Genomic DNA, 8697 nt, shown 5'->3' on the forward strand with positions numbered 1-8697 from the left:
GGAGACTGGAGCAACAGACACGAGCCAATTCCTGCAGGGCATTTTAACATGATTAAAGATGTGTATTTGAGGGTTTCTTTGGTGGCGCAGTGGTTGGGAGTCTGCCTGCCGATGTAGGGGACGCGGGTTCGTGCCCTGGTCCGGGAGGATCCCACATGCCGCGGAGCGGCTGGGCCCGTGAGCCATGGCCGCTGGGCCTGCGCGTCTGGAGCCTGTGCTCCGCGGCGGGAGAGGCCACGGCAGTGAGAGGCCCGCATACCGCAAAAAAAAAAAAAAAGAATAGTCAATAATTTACTTTAACAAAAGCCTGAACCAAATGGAGGGGAACAGTGGAAAATAAGGCTGCAAGAAGGGTTTGGGACTCATTCTAGTGGACCCAGATGCTAGACTATAAAGAGATGGGGCTTCTTTTGGTTAGATGCCACTGAAAGTTTGTGGGCAGGGTTGTGGCATCATTGGGCTTTGTTTAAGGCAGCAACACCTGGCTTGGTCAGTAAAAGGAGCTGGCAGAGCAGGTAGGAAGAAGTAATGATCTGGTCCAAGACAGGTGATTCAAGCTGGGACCAGGGAGGGTCAGGCAGCAGGCATGGAAGAGAGAGGTCAGGCATGAGCAGTTTTGTAGGGTAGAATTGATTTGCTATACTTTCTGACTGTGGATTATGGATTGGTATTGGGGAGCAGGTGGGTGAGAGTCCTTGAAGACGACTCAAGGAATTTAGCCTGAACCCTGACCAGGAAGTGGTTCCATTAATAAGAAGAGCATTGGGAAAAGGGTGCGGTTTTGTGGTAAAGATGACGTGTCTGGTTTTGGACATTGTAGTAGATTGAATAGTATCTCCCAAACTAGATATATTTAAGTCCTAATCCCTAGTGCCTGTGAATGTGACCTTATTTGGAAATAGGGTCTTTGTAAATGTAATTAAGGATCTAGGGATGAGTTCATCTTGGGTTTAGGGGTGGGCCTTAGATGCAGTGACTGGTGGTCTTATAAGAGAAAGGAGAGGGAGATTTGACACAGAGACACAAGGGAAAGGGCATGTGAAGATAGAGGCAGAGATACATTACCTGAGCTTATATACCTATCTGAGGAGGGTTTTGCTGTGGTTCTGCCCTTAATCAGCAATAGAGCAAACCTTTACTCCAGGCTCTTGGCAGAGACCACAGCCTCAGACAGTTGTAGCCCAGTTCCCATCCAGCTTTTTGTTGGGAGAATTAATATTATTTCTGGGAACTATCTCAGAGGATATGGAGTCCATTAACTCCTCCAGCAATTCTAGTTTTTCTCCTTAGCTCAAGCCAGATGATCAGATGGCTGTCTGCTTGGACTCCTTTTTGGCTTTGCCAAGTCAGTACGGTGAATTGTGCTTTGGTCTCCTCTCTTGCACTGAGGGATGCTATAGGAAGCATTAAAGGAGACCCCCTACTGTATATACCTAGAGGCACTATTAATTGATTACTTTGCTTCCCCAGCCCCTCAGTGTGGATGATAAAAGATACTTTATAAGAATTTACCCAAGGAAGGGAAGGTTAACACCTTGGGAGAAATTCCTCAATGATGAGAAAAACTAACACTCTGGAGGTATGTATGCTGTATTTTCCCTTAGAATCAATGTGATTGTCTTGTACCTGTTTTCTTCTTTGCTTTGGCCACTAGGTTGCTCAGGACCTAATATATGAACCACCCCAAGTAATAGTTTAGTACTTTACAAAAATATGTTTCTGTGGACTAACTTTTCCTCATGCTCTTCAAGCTTCTTTTTATGTTGTCTTCTTAGCATAGTGAACATATTTTATAAGTCATTTCATCCTTTGTTGACATTAGATGGTGTCTTGGGGTTCTGCAGAGAACTGTGACCAGTAGGAGGGTGTGTGTGTGTGTGTGTGTGTGTGTGTGTGTGTGTGTGTGTAGAGAAGAAAAGAGAGAGACACATTGATTGATTGATTGATTTTTAAGGAATTGACTCACATGACTGTGGAGACTGGCAAGCACAAAATCTGCAGGACAGGCCAGCAGACTGAAGACCCAGGGAAGAGTTGATGTCACCGTCTTGAGTCCACAGGCTGTCTAGAGGCAGAATTCCTTCTTCCTTGCGGGACCTAAGGCTTTTCTCTTAAGGCCTCAACTGATTGGATGAGGACCTCCCACGTTATGGAAGGTAATCTGCTTTACTAAAAGCCCACTGATTTAATTTTTTTTTTTTTTTAATTTTTATTTTTTGCGGTACGCGGGCCTCTCACCGCTGCGGCCCCTCCCGTTGCGGAGCACAGGCTCCGGACGCGCAGGCTCAGCGGCCATGGCTCACGGGCCCAGCCGCTCCGCGGCACGTGGGATCCTCCCAGACCGGGGCACAAACCCGTGTCCCCTGCATCGGCAGGCCGACTCCCAACCACTGCGCCACCAGGGAAGCCCCACTGATTTAATTTTGATTAAAGTATAGGCTATGTACAATATTATATAAGTTACAGGTGTACAATATAGTGAGTCACAATTTTTAAAGGTTATACTCCATTTATAGTTACTATAAAATAAGGCTATATTCCCTGTGTGGTACAGTCTATCCTTGTAGCTTATTTTATATATAATAGTTTGTACCTCTTAATTCCCTACCCCTATATTACCCCTCCCTACTTCCTTCTCCCCACTGATAACCACTGGTTCTCTATATCTGTGAGTCTGTTTCTTTTTGTTGTACTCACTAGTTTGTTTTAGATTCCAAATAAATGACATCATAAAGTATTTGTCTTTCTCTGACTTATTTCACTTAGTATAATACCCTCCAAGTTATCCATGTTGTTGTAAATGGCAAATTTTTATTCTTTTTTATGGCTGAATAGTATTCTGGTGTGTGTGTGTGTGTGTGTGTGTGTGTGTGTGTGTGTGTGTGTGTGTGCGCACTCGCAATGCAGGTGTGTGTATACCACATCTTCTTTATCTGTCCATCTGTTGATGGACACTTAGGTTGATTCCATATCCTGGCAATTGTAAATAATGCTGCAATGAACATTGTGGTGCGTATGTCTTTTTGAATTATTGTTTTGGTTTTTATTGGATATATACCCAGGAGTGGAATTGGTGGGTCATATGGTAGTTTTAAGTTTTTTGATTAGCCTGTATACTGTTTTCCACAGTGGCTGCACCAGTTTACACTCCTACGAACAGTATAGGAGGGTTCTCTTTTTTCCGTATCCTCACCAGCATTTGTTATTTGTGTTCTTTTTGACGAATCATTCTGACAGGCATGAGGTGATAGCTCACTGTGGTTTTGATTTGCATTTCTCCCAATGCTTAGTGATGTTGAGCATCTTTTCAAGTGCCTGTTGGCCTTCTGCATGTCCTCTTTGGGAAAATGTCTATTCGGTTTTTCTGACGATTTTTTAATGAGGTTGTTAGTTTTTTGATGTTGCGTTATATTAGCTGTTTATATATTTTTTTGATATTAACCCTTTACCAATCATATCATTTGCAAATATTGCCTCCCATTCAGTAGGTTGTCTTTTCTTTTGGTCAGTGGTTTCCTTTGCTGTGTAAAAGATTTTAATTAGGTCCCATTTGTTTATCTTTGCTTTTATTTCCTTTGCTTTAGGAGACAGATCCAAAAAATATTGCTACAATTTATGTCAAAAAGTGTTCTGCCTGTGTTTTCCTCTAGGAGTTTTATGGTTTCTGGTCTTACATTTAGGTGTTTGATCCATTTTAAGTTTATTTTTGTATATGGTGTTGGAGAATGCTGTCCAGTTCACAGCACCATGTACTGAAGAGACTGTCTTTTTTCAACTCTATATTCTTGCCTCCTTTGTTGTAGATTAATTGACCACAAGTGCCTGTGTTTATTTCTGGGCTCTCTTTTCTGTTTCATCGATCTATGTGTCTGTTTTTGTGTCAGTACCATACTGTTTTGATTACTGTATCTTTGTAGTATGGGTGAAGTCATGGAGCATGATTCCTCCAGCTCTGTTCTTCTTTCTCCAGGTTGTTTTGGCTATTCGGGGTCTTTTATGTTTCCATACAGATTTAAAATTATTGTTCTCATTCTGTGAAAAATGCCATTGGTATTTTGATAGGGATTGCACTGAATCTGTAGATTGCCTTGGGTAATGTGGTCATTTGAATGATATTAATTCTTCCAATCCAAGACCATGGTGTATCTTTCCATCTGTTTGTGTGATCTTCAGTTTCTTTTATCAATGTCATATAGTTTTTGGAATACAGGTCTTTTACCTCCTTAGGTAGGTTTATTCCGAGGTTTGTTTTTTTTTTTTTTTTTTTTTTTTTTGATGGAGTGGTAAATGGGATTGTTCCCTTAATTTCTCTTTCTGATCTTAGTTGTTAATGTATAGAAATGTACCAGATTTCTGTATGTTAATTTTGTATCCTTCTACTTTACTGAATTCATTGATGAGTTCTAGTGGTTTTCTGGTGACGTCTTTAGGATTTTCTACATATAGTATCATGTCATCTGCAAATTGTGACAGTTTTACCTCTTCCTTTCCAATTTGGATTCCTTTTATTTCTTTTCTTCTCTGATTGCTGTGGCTAGGACTTCCAATACTGTGTTGAATAAAAGTGGCCAGCATGGGCATCCTTGTCTTGTTCCTAACCTTAGAGGGAATGCTTTCAGCTTTTCATCATTGTGTATGATGTTACCTGTGAGTTGTCCTATATGGCCTTTATTATGTTGAACTATGTTCCCTCTATGCCCACTTCCTGGAGGGTTTTTTTTTTGTTAAACCATAAATGGATGTTGAATTTTGTCAAAAGCTTTTTCTCCATCTTTTGAGATGATCACATGGTTTTTATTCTTTAGTTTGTTAATGTGTATCATGTTGATTTGCAGATACTGAAAAAATCCTTGCATCCCTGGGATAAATCCCACTTGATCATGGTGTATGATCCTTTAAATATATTATTGGACTCAGTTTGCTAGTATTCTGTTGAGGATTTTTTTTTTTTTTTTTTTTTTTTTTGCGGTATGCAGGCCTCTCACTGTTGTGGCCTCTCACGTTGTGGAGCACAGGCTCTGGACGTGCAGGCTCAGTGGCCATGGCTCACGGGCCCAGCCACTCCGTGACGTGTAGGATCTTCCCGGACCGGGGCACAAACCCATGTCCCCTGCATTGGCAGGCAGACTCTCAACCACTGCGCCACCAGGGAAGCCCTGTTGAGGATTTTTTGCATCTGCGTTCATCAGTGATTTTGACCTGTAATTTTCTTTTTTTGTGATGTCTTTGTCTGGTTTCAGTATCAGAATGATGGTGGTCTCATAGAAAGGGTTTGGGAGTGTTCCTTCCTCTGCAGTTTTTTGGAGTAGTTTCAGAAGGGTGGGCATTAACTCTTCTCTAAATGTCTGGTAGAATTTGCCTGTGAAGCCATCTGATCCTGGACTTTTGTTTGTTGGGAGTTTTTAAATTACTGATTCAGTTTCATTAATGGCAATTCATCTGTTCATATTTTCTATTTATTCCTGGTTCAGTCTTGAGAGATTGTACCTTTCTAAGATTTTGTTCATTCCTTCTGGGTTTTCCATTTTATTGGCATGTAGTTGTTCATAGTAGTCTCTTACGATCCTTTGTATTTCTGTGATGTCAGTTGTAGCTTCTCCTTTTTCATTTCTGATTTTATTGATTTGGGCACTCTCTTATTCTTGATGAGTCTGGCTAAAGGTTTATCAATTTTGTTTATCTTTTCAAAGAACCAGGTTTTAGTTTCATTGATCCTTTCTTCCTTTTTTTTTTTTTTTTTTGGTCTATATTTCTGCTCTGATCTTTATGATTTCTTTCCTGCTACTAACTTTGGGTTTTGTTTGTTCTTCTTTCTGTAGTTGCTTTAGGTGTAGGGTTAGGTTATTTATTTGAGATTTTTCTTGTTTCCTGAGGTAAGCTTGTATCATTATAAACTTCCCTCTTAGAACTGCTTTTGCTGCATCCCATAGGTTTTGGATCATCTTGTTTTTATTTTCATTTGTCTGTGGTTATTTTTCGATTTCCTTTTTGATTTCTTCCATGATCCATGGGTTGCTTAGTAGCATATTGTTTAGCCTCTGTGGGCTTGTATTTTTTGTAGTTTTATTCTTGAGGATGCTTTCTAGCCTCATAGCATTGTGGTCAGAAAAGATGCTTGATATGATTTCAGTTTTCTTAAAATTACCTAAGCTTGTTTTGTGGCCTAACATGTGATCTATCCTGGAGAATATTCAATGTGCTCCTGAAAAGAATGCGTATTGTACTGCTTTTGGATAGAATGCTCTATATATGTATTAAGTCCATTGGTCTAATGTGCTGTTTCAGGCCAGTTTTTTTTTGTTTGTTTTTTTTTTGTTTGTTTTTTTAATTTTCTGTCTGGGTGATCTGTCTGTTGATGTAAGTGAAGTGTTAAAGACCCCTACTATTACTGTGTTACTGTTGGTTTCTCCCTTTATTCCCTTAATATTTGCTTTATCTATTTAGGTGCTTTTATGTTGGGTACTTATATATTTAAAATTGTTAGATCTTCTTATTGGATTGATCCCTTGGTCATTATGTAGTGTCCTTTTTTGTCTCTTATAACAGTCTTTATTTTAAGGTCTGTTTTGTCTGATATAAGTATTGCTACCTGAGCTTTCTTTTGATTTCTATTTGCATGGAATATCTTTTTCCATCCTCTTACTTTGTGTCTGTATATGTTGTTAACTCTGAATTGAGTCTCTTGTAGGCAGCATAAATATGAGTCTTGTTTTTGTATCCATTCAGCCAGTCTGTGTCTTTTGGTTGGAGTAATTAGCCCAATTACATTGAAGGTAATTATTGGTATGTGTGTTTTTATTGCCATTTTGTTAATTGTTTTGGATTTGTTTCTGTAGGTCTTTTTTTCCCCCCCTTCCTTCTTCTTTTATTCTCTTGATTTTATGACTATCTTTAGTGCTAAATTTGGATTCCTTTTTTCTTTTTGTATGTGCACCTATTACAGATTTTTGGGATGTGGTTACTATGAGGTTTTTGTATAGCAGTCTATATACATATGTGATTGTTGTGAGTTATTGATCTCGATTTCAAATGCATTTTAAAAACCCTGTGTTTATACTCTCCTTCCCTCATGATTACTGTTTTTGATAGAATATTTTACATCTAATTGTTTTGCGTATGCCTTTACTGGTTATTGTGGTTATAGATGATTTTACTACTTTTGTCTTTTAACCTCCCTACTAGCTTTGGGTGTGGATGATTTTCTACCTTTACTGTATGTTTACCTTAACTGATGAGCTTTTTCATTTTGTAATTTTCATGTTTCTAGTTGTGGCCTTTTCTTTTTCACTTACAGAAGGTCCTTTAACATTTCTTATAAATCTGGTTTGGTGGTGCTGAACTCTTTAAGCTTTTACTTGTGTGTAAAGCTTTTGATCTCTCCACCAAATCTGGTTGAGAGTCTTGCTGTGTAGAGTATTCTTAGTTATAGGTTTTTGCCTTTCCTCACTTTAAATATATCATCCTAGTCCCTTCTGGCCTATAGAGTTTCTGCTGAGAAGTCAGCTGATAGCGTTATGGGTGTTCCCTTTGTAATTTGTTGCTTTTCCCTTGCTGCTTTTAATATTCTCTCTTTTTCTTTAATTTTTGCCATTTTAATTACAGTGTGTCTTAGTGTGTTCCCCTTCGGGTTAATCCTGTATGGGACTCTCTGTGCTTTCTGCACTTGGATGACTGTTTCCTTTCCCAAGTTAGGGAAGTTTTCAGCTATTATGTCTTCAGATATGTTCTCAGCCCCTTTCTCTCTCTCTTCTTCTGGGACCCCCTATAATGCAAATATCAGTGTGCTTGATGTTGTCCTAATAGTCTCTTAAATGGTCCTCATTTCTTTTCATTCTTTTGTCTGTTCAGTCTCGGAGATTTCCACTACTCTGCCTTTCAGCTCACTGATCCATTCCTCTTTATCATTTAGTCTACTGTTGATTGCTTCTAGTGTATTTTTCATTTGTTATTGTATTCTTCATCTCTGTTTGGTGGTTCTTTATATTTTCTATTTCTTTAAGATTTCTAACTTCTCACTCTGTGCGTCCATTCTCCTCTCGAGTTCTTTGATCATCTTTACAGTCACTACCCTGAGCTCATGCTTGGGTTGTTTGCCTGTCTGCACTTCACTTAGCTCTTCTTCTGGGGCTTTATCTTGTTCCCTCATCTGGAGCATGTTCCTCTGTCACCTCATTTTGCCTAAGTTGCTGTTTGTATTTTTATATATCTCTTAGGTTAGTTATGTTTCCTGACCTTGAAGAAGTGACCTTTTGTAGGAGATGTCCTATGCATCCCAGAAGCATACTCCACTCTTGTCACCCAGGCTGTATGCTCTAGGAGCTCCCCCTGTGAGGGCTGCATGAGTTCTTCGGTTGTAGTGGGCTGACTCTGTTGGAAGTCTGGTAGGCTTGGTTGGCCCCCGGCCCAGAAACTTGCCATGCCCTGCCTTGTGCAGAGGCTGTTGGCTTCTGGTTGGCTGGACTAGGTCATGAGGTGGATGACTGTGGAACTGGGGGTTGGGGGGACCCTGGGGCTAGTGCTGGCTTACTGATGGGCGAAGTCAGGGTCCAGAAGACTCTGGTGCTATTGCTTTGCCCACTGTTGGGTAAAGCCCGGTCCTGGGGTTAGTGCTGGACTACTGGCTGGTAGAGCCAGGTTCTGGAATCTGGTTGCAGAGCCAGGGATCCCAGAGCTGGTGTCACATTGCTGGGGGGGGGG

Source organism: Lipotes vexillifer, unplaced genomic scaffold (assembly GCF_000442215.2).
Source record: "Lipotes vexillifer unplaced genomic scaffold, Lipotes_vexillifer_v1.1 scaffold193, whole genome shotgun sequence".
Lineage (NCBI taxonomy): Eukaryota > Metazoa > Chordata > Mammalia > Artiodactyla > Lipotidae > Lipotes > Lipotes vexillifer.